Source organism: Sminthopsis crassicaudata, chromosome 6 (assembly GCF_048593235.1).
Source record: "Sminthopsis crassicaudata isolate SCR6 chromosome 6, ASM4859323v1, whole genome shotgun sequence".
NCBI classification, from domain to species: domain Eukaryota; kingdom Metazoa; phylum Chordata; class Mammalia; order Dasyuromorphia; family Dasyuridae; genus Sminthopsis; species Sminthopsis crassicaudata.
Genome location: NC_133622.1, coordinates 204,171,507 through 204,189,134, shown reverse-complemented (window position 1 = coordinate 204,189,134; position 17,628 = coordinate 204,171,507). Strand labels below are relative to the sequence as shown.

Here is a 17,628-nt window from a genome sequence, read left to right as displayed (position 1 = left end):
CTTCATTCCCCAATGAGAACACAAGGAAAAATACAACCCATTACAAACAAAGTCAGTCAAAACAATTTCACAATGACTATGTCCAAACAAATATTCATCTCTTTCTACTCTGTGAGTCCCTCACTTCTATAGTAGAAGATAGATAGTATATTTCATCATTAATTTCCTGGAATCTTGTTTGGTCATTACACTGATATGAATTTACAGTAGTATTCCATCACATTTATATCACTGTAAGTTGTTCATCCATTCTCCAAATTATGGGCCTCCCCTCTTGATCAATAGAGTATAAATGCTGGTCTAAACTTGATTTCTTCCAACTGATTTCCAGTTTTTAAGGCAATTTTCATCAAACAGGGAGTTCTTTCCTAAGTAATGTAAGGTTTCCAGTCAACTGAATGCTTAGTTATTGAACTCTCTTATTTCTGATTCCTCTTTGTCTCTTCTGTTCCATTGACCTATTTTATTTTTTAACTAATAGCAATGATTTTGATGATTATTGCTTCATAATATAGTTTAAGTTCTAAAAGTGCTATTTCTTTTTTCATGATTTCCTTTGATATTCCATATCTTTTACTTCTTAAATGAATTGTGTTGTTATTCAGTTTTGTGAAGAATGCTTTTGATAATTTAAGTGGTTTTATGGCATTAAAATTATAAATTAACTTTGGTAGTATTACATTTTTATTATATTGACACAACTCAGTCATGAGCACTATCTTTATGGTTATTCAAATCTTATTTTCTTTTTTTATTACACCTTTTTATTTTCAAAACATATGCATTGATAATTTTTCAACATTGACTCTTGCATAGCCTTTTGTTTCAGATTTTCCTCTTTTTCCCTCCACCCCCTCCCCTAGACGGCAAGTAATCCAATATATGTTATACATGTTAAAATATATGTTAAATCCAATATACGTAAACATTAAATCTTATATCTTTATAAGGAACACTTTGAAAATATTATGTGTGCTTTGGTAGGTTGAGACTCAATTATGTTACAGATTCTGAAATTTTTTGCAATGAGATTTCCCTTTCCATTATTGTCTGTTGGATTTTATTAGAAATGCCATTGATTTTGTGGGTTTATTTTGAAAGCTGCAACATGGATAAAGCTATTAATTTTCTCAGTATGTTTTTTGATTCTCTGGAAATTTTTAATAAACCATCATGTAATCAGTAAATAGATAAAATTCTATTTCCTTTTCCCCCATCTTTATGCTTTTAATTTCTTTTTCTTTCTCATTGTTATTGCTGGTATTTCTAGAACTACATTGATTAAAAGCAAGGAGAGTTCACATCCTTGCTAACTTCCTGTATTTAGTGGGAAAGCTTCTAGTATGTCCCTATTGCATTTGATGTTTGCCTTTTATTTTAGATAACTTTTTAAAAGATATGCCCTATTCCTATACTGTGTAGATTGTCTCATGCCAAATGAGTACTGTATTTTGTCAAGACTTTTTCTTACATCTGTTGAGATAATCATTTGCTCTTACATGTTTTTGTTTTTAATATAATTATGTTGTTTATTTTTCAGATACTGAGCCTTACAGCAATGTAAGTTAGATTTATAAATCTAACTTGGTTATAATGAATGATTTTTGGATGAATTATCTGTCTGACAGGATTTTATATAAAGCATTTGAATTAATATTCTTTAATGATATTGGTTTATAATTCTCCTTCTGTAGTTATCACACTCTTCTCCTAAAATCATTACCAGAAACCCTGAATTGAGATTTTATGCATATGACCTAAAGCACCAGACTTCTAAATCCCATCATCACTGCAATGTGCTTTCCACCATATTCACTTTCCATTTATGATCATTACATTCTAACACCTTGCATGATATCTACATATTGTCACTCTTAACTCTAATCCTCCTCAGGTGCATTTGACACTAACTTGCCCATCTCCAATGTTGTTTCCCTATATGCTTTGTCTTCCTTGTTTGCTTCTCAAGAAATTCCTACATTTTTGATCTTCAGTAAATTTGCTGAGAACAGATTTGCTGAAGTAATGTTGATCACATCCATACTCTACTCAAGAGAGCACAAGTCTGACAGGCTGGCCACGTTGTTCAAATGCCTAAAAAAAAACCTACTTTGCAAAGAACTTGCACATGGCAACTGCTTACATGGAGGTCAGAAGAAGTGAGACAAGGACACTTTCAAGGGCTCTCTGAAGAATTTAGGTGCTAATTGTGATACGTGAGAGACACTGGCACAAGATTGTCCAGCCTGGCATGCTGCAACTAAGAAGGCACCCGCTCTACGAGCAAAGCAAAACTGTGGTAGCTCAAAAAACATGAGATGCACAAATTTAGAGACATCTCCCTCCCAAATGGTCAAATAGACTATCTGTGCCTGACCTGTCTTCCAAGCTTATATTGCTCTTATCAGCCACAGCTGGACACACTGTACATTGACCTCTTCAGATTATGATTTTGTTCCTCTTTGAGCAAAAAGAATAAACAACTTGAGCAAATTGAACAGCAATTTCAATCAACATTACCTGAATAAAGCCCTACTCCTCTCTGAGGATGACACTTCCCTTGCAACATGATGTGCATATTCCTTGTTCCACACAGACACTTCTTGAACATTTCTCTACCATTCCTTGATGGCCTCTACACTCTGGGTTTCATGAAATGCCTCCATATTATAATCTCTCCATCATTGCTGTTAGATATCTGCCCACAATCTGGTTACTCTCTGCATTTTTTCAATAACATTGCTACTTCAAGATTATGTGATGATCAGTTATATCATTAATAGCTCTTCTCAGCAATACAGTGATCCCAGACAGTTCCAATAGACTTGGTTGGAAAATGCCATCTACATTCAGAGATATGGAGATTGAATGCAAATCAATGCATGCAATTTTTACCTTTTTGTTTTCTTTTTTCTTTCCTTTGGTTTTTCTCTTTCACAACATGACAAATATGGAAATATGTTTAAAATGATTGTACATGTACAATCTGTATCAGATTGCTTTTTTTCTTTAGTGTCTTAGGAAGGTAAAGAAGGGAGAAGAAGGGAGGGAGAAAAATTTTGAACACAAAAGTCTTTTCTAAATTTATTTCTTCTTAATATACTTTATATTTATACTTAATATAATTGCTTTATGGAATCCAATTCTTAACGTGCAACAAGAAAATTGGATTTACACACATATATTGTATTTAGGTTATACTGTAACACATTTAATATGTATGGGATTGCCTGTCATCTAGGGGAGGGAGTAGAGGGAGGGAGGGGAAAATTTGGAAAAATGAATACCAGGGATAATGTTATAAAAAAATTAATCATGCACATGTACTGTCAAAAATTTATAATTATAAAATCAATAAAAAATATACATTGCTTTATGAATTATATTGGAGAGAAAAATCAGAGCAAAAGGGAAAAAACCATGGGAGAGAAAAAAAAAACAGAAAAAAGAAGTAAATATAGCTTGTATTGCATATATTGTGTAAATATAGATTGTTGTTCAATCTCCATAGTTCTTTGTCTGGATGCAGATGGCATTTCCTATCCAAAGTCTATTGGGATTGCTTTGGATCACTGAACCATTGAAAAGAACAAATTATTTCATAGTTATTCATCACCTATTCTTGTTGTAGATCACAAAGTTTTACAAAAATGAATGTTGAAAACTATCTTTACATGTAATTGGAAAAATAAAATACTATTCAGAAAAAAAGTTTAAAAAATAACATTGTTCCCTGAAAGACTAATTTTTTTTTCTCTACATAATTTCTGTCCATCATTCTTAGGGTCTTCAATTGTCATCTGAATAAACCTTCCAACACCAAATGCCCTGGGTATCTATTCTAATATTCCTCCCTCTTCAGACTATTCACTGGTCAAAGATGTTCCTGGTCCTTTCCTTCTCCCCCCTGCTCACTCTCTAAAAAAAAAAAAAAAAAGTTATTTAAGAATACTAATAGATAGCAATTATGCAAGGATTTAAGGTTGGCAAAGCACTTTATGGATATTACTCAAACAAACTGAAATGAGTCCTGGTGAAGGGCTGTGCTGACCTCCAGGGGAGCACCTCCAAAGAGCCTTGCCCTTCTAAAATCAGCCTGGCCCCTGAACTCTACCAAACCCTGCCTTTGCCAAAAAATAATACCAGAATTGGATATCTGAACTGCTGCCATGCATATCTATTTGCTTTCCAACTCTCTTTTTCAGAAGTTGATAATCAAATCTATATTCCCCTGTCCACTGTGTTGGCCCTGGCTCCATTCAGAATCTTTGGACTCCTGAATTTCCCCAATCCCTCACTGGGAACCAGGTGGGTTACATCTTTCCTTTATCTATATTCTACTTCCCCCCCCCCTTTCTTTATATCTTATGTAACCCTTATTCTGGAGTAGCTAGGTGGTATGATGAATAGCTTGACCCTGGCTTGACAACAAAAAAACTCTTCCTGAGTTTAAATCTGGGCTGAGCCGCTTAAGAGTTGTGTGACCCTGGGTTAGTCACTTAACCCTGTCTGCCTCAGTTTCCTCATCTGTAAAATGAGCTGAAGAAGTAAGTGGCAAACTACTCCAGTGTCTTTGCCAAGAAAACCCCAAATGAGGTCCCAGAAAATTAGACACAACAAACCCCTTATTCTATCATTTTGTATCCATTTTGTATTTATAAGTTTAGAGCCACCATGGCCCAGTATACTAACATATAGTACTAAAGCCCAGAAAATGAAGGTTCTAGTCTGATCATTGTTAATTAATCTGTCAGTGTTCTAGTACTCCTTTAAAATAGCAAGTTGCCCAGAAGGTGACAACCTGAATTGTTAAAGAGTTTGCCCAACTAGGGTTTTCCTACATTATTAAAATCACATCTAGTCTCTATTGCCTTTTTATATATGACTTGCAGATTAGAATTTGAAGTTATTCTTTACTGAGATTCCATGTAAACTTTCTGTTGTTAAAGTGCTCACATTTTGGTAATTCTTAAATTCTAGCTGAAATTTTTTTTCTTCAGTGTTCTCCATACATAATTCTGAGTTACTTTTGAAAGGATCTATCAATTGGCATATCTTTGGAATTGCTTAGGTTTTTTCCTCATTATTACAAACATTTCTGGAGCTTTTCCTTTTGTTTCATTTTTTTCCCCAATTAGATTTTTAGGTGATAAAGTCAAAATGGCAGAATGAGTAAAAGCATTAGATTCTAGCTAGTCTAATGTAGCTCCTAAAAAAAAAGAGCTAAAAAAGCACCAGAATAAACTTTGAATATAAAACTCTTTTTGTATCCAGAGAGAGAACTATGGAGATTGAATGTAAATCAACACATTCTATGTTCACTTTTAAAAATTTTTCCTTTTTTTCTCTTGTGATTTTTCCCTTTTGTTTTAATTTTTCTCTCCCAATATGATTCATAAAGAAATGTGTATTTATATGTACAAAAATGTTTGTGGCAGCCCTTTTTTTAGTGGCAAGAAACTGGAAATTGAGTGGATACCTATCAGTTGGGGAATGGCTGAATAAGTTATTGTATATGAATGTTATGGAATATTATTGTTCTATAAGAAACTATCAGCAGGATGATTTCAGAAAGGCCTGGAGAGACTTACATGAACTGATGCTGAGTGAAGTAAGCAGAACTAGGAGATCATTGCACATGGCAACAACAAGATTATACCATGATCAATTCTGATGGATATGACTCTTTTCAACAATGAGACGGTCCAAGCCAGTTCCAATGATCTAGTGATGAAGAGAGCTATCTACATCCAGAGTTGGAACTGAATGTAGATCACAACATAACATTTTCATTCTTTTTATTGTTTGTTTGCATTTTATTTTCTTTTTCATTTTTTCCCTTTTTGATCTGATTTTTCTTGTGTGGCAAGATAATTGTATAAATATGTATGTTTATATTGGATTTAACATATATTTTAACATGTTTAACATATATTGAATTACTTGCCATCTAGGGAAGGGGATGGGAGAAAGGGGGAGAAAAATTGAAACGCAAGGTTTTGCAAGGGTTAATATTGAAAAAGTATCCTTGTATATGTTTTGAAAATAAAAAGCTTTAATAAAAAAGAAATATGTGTTTGAAAAATTAATGTACATATATAACCAGAAAAAAAAGAAAAGAAAATGCACTAGACTGAATTTTAATCAAGAAAATCAGACTGGGGAAAATAAAACAAAGTATGAAATATGTCTTAGAAAAACAAGTGATCTGGAAAACAAATCGAAGAGAGAAGATTTAAGAATCATTTTGGCCTACATGAAAACCATGAAATAAAAAAAGGAGCCCGAAAACCATATTATAACAAAAATTCAGAACTTACAGTTCAAGGGAAAAAAAAAACTTCAAACAGAAAAAAAAAAATTCAAGTACTGAGGGGCCACAATTGGAATCACATACATTTTAACAATCATAATTATCAAGAAGCAGAGAGTTTGGAATAAAGTATTCCAGAAAGGAAAGGATCTAAGATTGCAATAAAAAATAACCTATATCAAAACTGAATAAAATCCTAGAGGGAGAAAATGAATTATAGTTGAATTAGAGGACTTCCAAGCATTCTTGATGAAAAGAGCAATTTTGAGTAGAAAATTTGAAATAAAAACATAGAAGTCAAATGAAGAATAAAAAGGAAACATAAGAGATATTATAAGTACCTAAAAATTTATATTCTCATATTAGTAGATGATATAGTCCCTTAGAAGTTGATTGTGACCAGCACTCAAAGAGGGAGTTTAATTAGAGGACATGAGAATGTTTGATTTCAAAAGAAAAATGGACTGTTGGATGAGTTGTGCTTTGGGAAAAAAAAAATGGAGAGAATTATCTTAAATGGAATGCACAAAGAAGACTTTATACAATAAGAAAGGAACAGTGGAGAAGATTGAACAATACTTGAATATTAATCTCACTTCTACCTGACCATTCCGTGGCTCTAAACTTAAAAATACAAAATGGATACAAAATGATTTTGGGGGAGAGCATATATCTGTGCCATCTGTTATATAAATACATAGCTAGGGCCAGAAACATGTCTTACATTGTGACAAATAGAAACGTCAGGCATTAAGGAAAAAGAAGAGAAAAAAATGGAGGAGACCATAATCTAATAGAGTAAAGAAGAAGCAAGGACATTTATACAAACAAACTGCAGACAGAATAAATAGTAAATCATCAAGAGAAAAAGGTAACTAGAATTTTTTTTCTTTTTTCTTTTTTTTCTTTTATTAAGTTTATAATTATACATTTTTTGACAGTATATATGCATGAGTAATTTTTTTTATAACATTATCCCTTGTATTCATTTTTCCAGATTTTCCTCTCTCTCCCTCTACTCCCTCCCTTAGATGACAGGCAATCTCATACATTTTACACGTGCTACAGTATAACCTAGATATATGTGTGTAAATACCATTTTCTTGTTGCACGTTAAGTATTGGATTCCGAAAGTATAAGTAACCTGGGTAGATAGACAGTAGTGCTAATATTTTACATTCACTTCCCAGTGTTCCTTCTCTGGGTGTAGTTGTTTCTGTCCATCATTGATCAACTGGAAGTGAGTTGGATCTTCTTTATGTTGAAGATATCCACTTCCATCAGAATATATCTTCATACAGCATTGAAGTGTACAGCAATCTTCTGGTTCTGCTCGTTTCACTCAGCATCAGTTCATGTAAGTCTCTCCAAGCCTTTCTGAAATCATCCTGTTGGTCATTTCTTACAGAACAATAATATTCCATAACCTTCATATACTATAATTTACCCCACTATTCTCCAATTGATGGACATCCATTCATCTTCCCGTTTCTAGCCACTAGGAAAAGAGCTGCCACAAACATTTTGGCACATACAGGTCCCTTTAGTATTTCTTTGGGATATAAGCCCAATAGCAGCAATGATGGATCAAAGGGTATGCACATTTTGATAACTCTTTGGGCATAATTCCAGATTGCTCTTCAGAATGGATAGATTCTTTCACAACTCCACCAACAATGTATCAGTGTCCCAGTTTTCCCACATCCCCTCCAACATTCATCATTATTTGTTCATCTCATTTTAGCCAATCTGACAGGTGTGTAATGATATCTCAGAGTTGTCTTAATTTGCATTTCTCTGATCAGTAGTGATTTGGAACACTTTCATATGAGTGGATATAGTTTCAATTTCATTATCTGAGAATTGTCTGTTCATATCAAAAGGTAATTAGAATTAAGAGGGATTGGGAATGAGTTCATATGGAAAGTGGGATTTTAATTGTGATTTGAAGGAAACTAGGAAGAGATGAGGAGGGAACTCATTCCAGGCATAGGGGACAAAGAAAATGACCAGAGTCAGGAGATAGAATAGCTTTTTTTGAAGAAGAGCAGAAAGTGACACTGAATGGAAGAATATGTGACAAAGTAAAGTGTAACAAAACTGGCAAAGGTATGACTGGGCTAGGTAAGGTGGGGCTTTGAATACCAGAGAATTTCCTCTGTTCTTGGAGGCAAACTCTGGGGCTGACGGAGAAAGTGGCCACATATTCGGACCTTTACTTTAGAAAATCACTTCGGTGGCCAAATGGAGAATGGATTGAAGTAAAGGTAGAGTTGAGGCGGACAGACTGACCATCGGCGATTGCAGTGGTCCAGACGTGAAATGATAAAGACTGGCGCCAGTCTATAAAGTATTTAAAGATGGCAGTGTCAGAGGAGAGAAGGGGCGTACCTGAGAGATGTTGCAGATAACAATCAATAGGCTTTTGTAACAGATCGGATATGGGGGATGAGGGACGGTGAAATGCCAAGGTAAACACCTCAGCTGGGAGCACAGGGGAGTGCAGGCAGAGGGGGGGGACAGGGCCCCTGATGGTCACAGGAAATGTTGAAAGGATGCAGGGTTTGATGGGACAGATAGTGAGTTCAGTTTTAAAATTAGGTCATTTAGGATATCACTTTTAGGTGTTAAAGGGTAGCCAGAGATGGGAGATTGGAGAGAGATTGGGGCAGGAAAGGTAGATTTGAGAATCATCAGCATAGGAATGATCATTAAATTTAAAGGACCCTATAAGATCATCAAATGAAGTAGTCTCAAGGGAGAAGAAAAGAGAGCACAGAACAGATGTGGGGCCTGCGGGACACCCATGGGAAGAGGATCCAGCAAAACAGACTGAGGAGAGAAGGACTGAGAGATAGAAAGAGAACTGAGAGGGAATGGTGTCCTGAGAAACCTAGACAGAGGAGAATATCAAGTGTGATCAATAATGTCAAAAGTGAGAAAAAAGTGAATTCCTGACCAATGATGAAGAGATAACAGCAATTATCAGGAACTATTTCTTCCTCCCTTTCCAGTAAATAAAACTGGCAATTGACATATGAAAGAATAGTTATAAAATAGAAAGTGCCCAGAGTAATAGTACAGGAAATAGAATAATCAAAAAATAGATCACTATGAAATTTCTTCTCTTTCTGGGGTTAAGGGGAAGTTAGAAATATTATAGGGTTCTGTTCTGTTTGGGTTTTGGGTTTTTTTGGCAAAGCAATTGGGGATAAGAGACTTGCCCAGGCTCACACACTTAGTAAGTGTTAAGTGTCTGAGGACACATCTGAACTCAGGGCCTCCTGACTCCAGGGTCTGTGCTCTATCCACTGTGGCATCTTGCTGTCCCATTCTGTGTATTTCTAGTATTTTCCTATAAAATCTCGAATCCAGATTTTTCATTGTGATTCTGAAGAACCCAATTCCATTATGCTCTTTCACCTTCCTATCTCTAAGGAAGATTCAATTCCTCACTTTTTATGATTTCCATCAATATTCTGTTTCAGCCAATCCCACAAGAGTCACACCACAGACTCATTCTTGAAGCAAACTTGGTTTCTAGAATTCTCACAATTGTTCCAGTCCTCCCCCGTTGCTCTCTTTGCTTCCCGACAATTGTCAAGTTTGTCACACGAAGAAGAAACAGCTTCATTCTTTGCTTGGATATTTATTGAGCACAAAGCATGAGGCTAAAACAGAGAGAGCAGATGCTCCATGCAGGTGGCACAGAAGGGAGGGCAGGGAGGGGAAAAGAGGAGGGAACAAGTCATCTCAGGATTTGGGGTCCAGAGCGTCGGGCCAGAAATGATTGGGGTCCTTGCCCTCCTGCCCCATTCATTTGCAAATTAGTTTGCTTTAGAGCCTTTCCCTCTCTTGTGGCTGGATTTTCCATCCCTGAAAAATAGGAAAGTAGAAAATAGAGGAAGCAACAAGTTAAATTGCAAATTCCTAACCTGGGCAACCAACCGTCTTAGGACTCTTCTCCCCTGCCTTTCAGGCTGTTGGGGTATGGACAACCATGACAAAAGCATTTCTTGCCATACAATCTCTGTGGTCCTGAAGAGAAAGGACTGGACTAAGGTTGAGATTTTGATTTTAGCACCTGAGAGTCATGTTTGCTACTTATCAAGTCATTTAAGCCCTGTGGGTCTCAGTGAGCTCTTCTGGAAAATGGACATAAAAAGATTGCATTACCTTCCTCCAGCAGACATTATGAGCCCTAAGTTCTTTCTCAACCTTGCAGCCCATTGAAACATGAGTAATAATTAATGAGTGGAGAGCAGCATGTGGCAGATGCTCTTCCATCATACTCTCAGACCTGGAGCTCAAAGACTTACGTCCTTACTTTGCCTGTGGTGTCAGTGACAGAACTGCTGATTCCAGCTCAGTTGACAGCAATGTCCCATCCCCTGCTGCTGTCTGTGTCAATCGGGGAGTTTGTTGGGTTGTTTAGTAGGACTTTGTACTGGGGGATACGTAGAAAAGGAGGAGGAAATATCCCATGGTGAGTTTTCCTGGGGTTTCATCTTCTGTATATTTAAGGAGAACTGAGACAGGGATGGATTACCTGAGGATTTGGGATGCCTGAGAATCGCCAGGTCTTTTCTGGTTAGAAATATAGTAAAAAGGAGCATCAAAATATTCCTCTGACATATCCAAAGCATCTTCATTCTTGCTTTTCAACTCCTTCCTAATTTCTGGGAAAAAAAAAAAAAAAGACTACCGTTAGTCAAAAGTGGAGGTGGAACAGTGAGGTAAATCGAGATTTAAAGACTGATCTTCCTGGGCTCTCTCTAGTCCCATGGTACGGATAGAAATAGTATGTTGAAAGAGCAAGTTGCCTACATTACTTAAAAAATAAACCTTACCATTGTTTAAATATTGATCTGGTTGAAAATTATACACATGGATAATTTTGAAAATAAAAACATTAATTAAAAACAACAAAAAATATTGACTAGGATCCATCTGTAGCTTGATCTGTCTCTTCATCATAACCTGTATGGCTGATGATGTTCGGAACTAGACTCTTTGCATTTACATTCGGCCCCATTTGCCCAAACCCTACCATTGCCCTGGTACAAGGTTCTGTATTTCATGGCATCTTCTCTCCCTTCCTGACCTTTGTCTTTTTCAGAGAAGAGGCCTGCTTTTGTGTAGGACACTAGCCCATCCTGTTGGTCCTCTTTCTTAAGCTGGGCAGCAGAGCCCACCTGATAAACTCAGATATTGATACTACCAAGCCCTGAAGCTCTAAAGTTCTGGCTTGGATTGTCCAGCTTTGTTCCCAGTGGGGAACTTGTGGTGGGAAATTCTCCTTCACAAGGACTGGGAGCTGCTCTAGACCTTCATCTTGGAGAGGTGTTTGGGCACTCAAAGGTTAGGTGCTTTGCCCAGGATCACAGAGCCAGTGGTTTCAGAAGCAAAATATGAACTCGACTCCTCTGGATTTCCCTTGTACCTTCCTGATAAATCTTAAGGCTCATTTATCTTTTTACATTTCTTAGGGAGTACTGATTTCAAATGGAAATCTGCCTTCCGTTCATACTATATCTATGGACGGCCAATTGTAGGAAATCCATCTTATCCTGGACAGACCTTACCTTCACTTGTAGGCTTCTTTATGACACTTGCACTATCATCAAACCAATTGTGGCTCTGAACGAAGAGGACCACAGAGAAGAAGAGGATGACTGTGATGAGCTTCATCTGGTCAGATGGGCTGTAGTTTAGGAAGGAGATGATCAGGGAGAGACAGCAAAGCCCATCGCTGCCCCTGTGACAAATATTTTAAGACCAAGGAGCTTACTTTGTCATTTTCTTTTGTTTTCATTTAAATTACAATTATTTGGCATTTGAAAGATCTAGACACACTTTATAGAAAATTCTTTATCACTCAAAACCTATTTTTACCACTCACCATGAGCCAACTCTGAGACAGAAAAGACCCATTTCCCTTAATTTATTGGGGTCATTGCTAAACACACAAGACTTTGTTCCCCATTTTGTGCTCACCAACAGAGCTCACTGAATCATTTGGCATGCCATTTGTTAAGTCTTTTTTTGTTGCTAATGCTAAGGAATCATGAAACATGGTTCCTGCTCATGAGAATCATTAAATCGAATTGCAAAAAAAAAAAAAAAATCTATTGACAATAGGAGAGGAAAACTCCTCAGTGAGATTTGAACGCACCTGTGTGTTCTCTCTCTGTTCCTTCTTGATCGGTAGGGAAGCTGAGGGGAGACTGCAGCTTTTTAGTGGAGGAGAAGGCTGTTATTTATCCCAGTCCATTATTCAAAGGAACCAATAGGAAGCCAGGTTCAAAAACAAAGCATTGTAAGTTGGAGATTCATGCACTGGCATTTTCCCCAAAATGATGATTGAAATAATTTTATACGCTGCACTATGTTCTTACCTTTTCCAGATTGCACAACCCAAATCTTGGATTTCTTGGCTGTTTTAAAATTTGCATATCTTCTTCAAATTTCAGTTTTCCAAATTTTATTGAAACTTGCTTTTTATCAATACCAAATCAAAATCAAAATATCAATATTTTTCATATAATAATATTAATAAAATATTAGATTGTACTATTCCACCTTCCATTTATGATATTTAATTGCAGTGATTGTAGTACACTTTTTAATCTCTTGGGGGGAGGGAGGGAGGCTTTGCCTAGTTCATCTTCCTGAGGAAGAAGAGTTCTAGGAGCTAGAAGTCACTATTTAAAAATCTCTGGTTGTGGATCATTTTTGACAAGGATTCAGCCTCCATAGTCTGCTATCACAAGTAAACATGCACACCCACAACTTGATTTCCCATTCTTTAGGCCATATGGATGGGCTCAACAATCCACAGCATGTGTCCACCATCCCTCTAAATGCAATGGGCATATTCCAGTCCCTGGACCTTCCCTTTTCTATCTCTGACAATTCCCTCCTCCCTGTCTAGAACATGCCATTTATTGAGAGCCTTTTCTGTTGCTAATGCTAAGGAATCATGAAACATAGTTCCTACTCAAGAGAATCTTGAAATCGATTTGCAAAAAAAGCAAAAAAAGGATCTATTGACAATAGGAGAGGAAAATGCCTCATTGAGATTTGAACGCACCTGTGTGTTCTCTCTCTGTTCCTTCTTGATCTGTAGGGAAGCTGAGGGAAGAACGCAGCTTTTTAGTGGAGGAGAAGGCTGTTATTTATCCCAGTCCATTATTCAAAGGAACCAATAGGAAGCCAGGTTCAAAAACAAAGCATTGTAAGTTGGAGATTCATGCACTGGCATTTTCCCCAAAATGATGATTGAAATAATTTTATACGCTGCACTATGTTCTTACCTTTTCCAGATTGCACAACCAAAATCTTGGATTTCTTGACTCTTTTTTTAAAAATGTGCATATCTTCTTCAAATTTCAGTTTTCCCAATTTTATTGAAACTTCCTTTTTATCAATACCACATCAGAATCAAAATATCAACATTTTTCATATATTAATATTAATAAAATATTAGATTGTACTATTCCACCTTCCATTTCTGATATTTAATTGCAGTGATTGCAGTACACTGTTTAATCTCTTGGGGGGAGGGAGGGAGGCTTTGTCTAGTTCATCTTCCTGAGGAAGAAGAGTTCCAGGAGCTAGAAGTCACTATTTAAAAATCTCTGGTTGTGGATCATTTTTGATAAGGATTCAGCCTCCATAGTCTGCTATCTCAAGTAAATGTGCACACTCACAACTTGATTTCCCATTCTTTAGGCCATCTGGATGGGCTCCCCAATCCACAGCATGTGTCCATCATCCCTCTAAATGCAATGGGCATATTCCAGTCCCTGGACCTTCCCTTTTCTATCTCTGACAATTCCCTCCTCCCTGTCTAGAACATCCTTGGAGACCCAGATAGAATGCCCTGCCTTCCATATGGCTTTCTGTGATTCCTCCTGGTCATGAGAGTGGTTGTGGTTATCAACAGCACCAAATTCATAATGGGCTCCAGGGCCCAGTAGCCCCATTGAGTTCCCAAAGGGGATGTGGCCAATAGAAACTCTGGTGTAGTGGGACTGGGAAGGGAAGAGGTATGTGTCAGCTCTAATTTGGAGCATGTATTGGAAAATGGTGCAGCCAGTTCAGACAGCGCTGGAAGGAAGGAAGGCCATCCCTGGCTCCTGAGCTTGGCCATACCTCTTAACAAAGGCCTTATTCCCTAATGCTGCCTCTTATTTCTCCCACTTGTGGAAAAGCTTCAAAAAGCTTCCCATGCTCTCTGGATTCCCTTATCACTTTCCAGTCTATGATCTGGCCACTGCCTTTAATCTCACTCCAATCCTGGCACTTTGGGGTCCATCTAGATCACTCTCCCTTCTTTCTGCCTGACTTACACACAACTCACAGGATTGTTCCCCTGAAACTTGCATTTCAATGGTGACGAGCGCTCTTCCACTCTTCCCTCATATTTAGAAAATTAACCATCAGTTTCAAAAAGATCGGTTTGATCATATTGGCTAACTCTCTTTACATGTCTACATCATTTTATTTTGTAAAAACCACAACCAAATGCTATGTTTTAAAGAAAAGGCTTTTGTTTTTGTTTTTGCCAGTACCGGCTACATTCAGGGAGGACACATTTTCACTTCTCTGGTTTATTGCCTCGATGGACATAAGCTGTAAACTTCATTATTTGAGACAGCTAGATTTCTGTTGCCAGTATCTGTTTCAAAGGTCTGATTCACCAGGCTCAGGAAAGTAATAGATTTATTGCAGGTCAAGGGAAGCAAACAGAAAAAAACAACAACTCATGATTGATATTTCTGTATAATTTGTATTATCTTCTCAGACAATATTAAACTGTCATTGTTTTATGAGTTTAAACCCTATTTGATCTTAATGGGTAACTTTTGAATAGGTTATTCATTCTGAGAGTGAATCAGCATTGTTATTATCAATAATATTGGTCTGTCATTTGCATTTTTCCCTCTGACAATGATATATCAAGGGATGAAGTCCCCAGATTTCAGTCTTTTATTCACCATCTTCTCTTTCTTTGGTTCCCATTATTGAGATCTGCTGACCCTTCTTGGACTTTACCTTCTCCTGAAATGGAATTGTCAGGGCTTTCTCTCATCACCACCTGGGCCCATATGCCCTAACTCCAGCCTTGACAAGAGCTGGAATAGTGCCACAATAAACCTTTAGTCTTCTGTCTTAGTGAAAGGAATTAAATATTTATTTATTTACATTTTCTAGCAGGGCCAAAGGTTAGCCAAGAGTCTTCAACAGGACTTTTTGTTTATATTTATTTATTTTCCCTGAGGCTGGGGTTAAGTGACTTGCCAGGGTCACACAGCTAGGAAGTGTTAAGTGTCTGAGGCCAATTTAGAACTCAGGTCCTCCTGAATTCGAGGCCGGTGCTCTATCCACTGCGCCACCTAGCTGCCCCTTCTACAGGCCTTTTTAGAAAGGAGTGAGTGACCTAAGCAAATCAGTTGCTCTCAGAGGACATTTTTTTCAACTGAAAACTTTACATGTTCATTTTGAACTGAACTAAAAAAAGAAATAAAATAAACTTCCAACCCCATGAGTTAAGTTAAAAATGTTAAGTAAGAGGCCAGAGTTGTTACCTATTCTGGTGCACATCTTATGTTATGATAAATATAACATGTGTCTTAGATTACGTAATGAGAATTACCAGAAAAAGTTGTGGAGTCAATCTGAAATGATAGCTAAGGGATTTATTCATCTCTCAAGACAACTAGGGGTCTTGTAGCATTCTAAAACAGCACAAGTGCCCATTTTACTATGGTGTTTCCAGAACAATAGAAGATCAATCCAGAAAGAAATCTTTTTTACTTTTGAGAAAAAGTCTTCTGAGAAAAACAAAATCAAAGAAAAGATGCAGAAATAGTTTGGGGTGGATATGAAAAACAGAAATGACAACTGACAGCAGAGAGGAAACAAGATATTTCGATAAGTTTTCATTGTGTTTTCTGTTGAGAATGATGATTTTTGGACTAGAAAGGACGTAAAATACACGGTTACTGTGGAAATGGTGCCCAATTAATATATAAGGGGATACTGAAAGAATGCCTTTAAATCACATGGCCTTTTTGTACTATATCCTAGAATACTGAAATACCTGAGAGTTGGGGTGGTTTGAAAGTTTAAGTAACAGAGAGGAGTATTGAAGGGGGATAAATTTTGTACACATGTTCATCAAAAAAAGATAGTGAATTCTGTAGACAGAGCTTCTTAAACTTTTTGCACTTATTACCCCTTTAATTTCTGATAAAATTTCAGGATGCATTATCAAAAGGATAGCTTAAATTAATAAAAGAATATTATTGAAAGTATATCACGTGATCATCAAACAGAAGAAGCAGTAGGTAGAAACATTCACCATGGCTTCATCAAGCACAGGTCATGTGCTGGATTAATTTCCTTTTCTTTTTTCAGCTGGCAAATAAGGGAAATATAGTTTTTTAGCAAAGTCTTTGACAAAATCTTTGATGCATTTCTTGTGGATAAACTGGAAGGATGTGAACTTGCCAATAGTACATTTAGTTGAATTCATAACTAGTTGTGTAAGCAGATCCCAGCAGTAATTATTATTGATTGAGTATCTTGGAGAATGGCTTCTAGTGGAACACCTTTGGCATCTGGGCTTTTCTATCTGCTATATCACATTTTTACCAACTGTTCAGATCACTGCATCCTTTGTGCATTGGTAAATGAACATAAGCTGTGAATCATTAATTGACAGAGATAGATTTAAGAAGATTTTGGCAGTTCCTTGACAGTTAAATTTAATAATTTAAGAGAGGTAAAGCAAAAGTGATATCTAAAACTGATTGAAACAAGCAACTTCAGGAGTGCAAGTTAAGGGAGACATAGGTTGTAAAGTGTGTGGAAAAGATCTGACGTTCTGGAGGTTGATTTCGGTGGACTAGAAGCTCATATGTAGGTATGTATGTAAATATGGATATAGATCTACACATAGATAGGTATATATCTATACACAGAGAGAGAATAGTTTTTAAAATGTACTCCTAAGCGAGGAAGTGGAATATAATCTATGAAGCATAAAGAAAAATCTCCTTGGAGTTTATCTCAATGATTCCCCCTCACCTCATCCTCACACTGGGATAGCATTTATAATCACACTTAACAAAACTGAAGGGAAAAACATTTCATTTAAGTATATTGAATTTTGAAAATCTGCACAGAAAAAGATGCTATAAAGGGAATAGAATTCTTTTAAATTTGTTTTATTTTTTACATTAATACTTATTTATGGAATAGAACAAGGCTTCTCATAATATAATATCATAAAAAGGTGATCGCAT

At 36.6% G+C, this 17,628-nt stretch overlaps 1 protein-coding gene across 1 annotated transcript in view; it reads left to right on the top strand.

Annotated features, from left to right (window-relative positions):
• The first annotated feature begins 4,220 nt into the window (after positions 1 to 4,220).
• The window catches only part of ASCL3 (achaete-scute family bHLH transcription factor 3), a 104,692-nt gene continuing 91,284 nt past the window's right edge, over positions 4,221 to 17,628 (top strand). The window contains exon 1 of the mRNA XM_074276031.1: positions 4,221 to 4,308. The gene's annotated coding sequence lies outside the window, so the exon portion shown is untranslated. The remainder of the gene's footprint in view (positions 4,309 to 17,628) is intronic.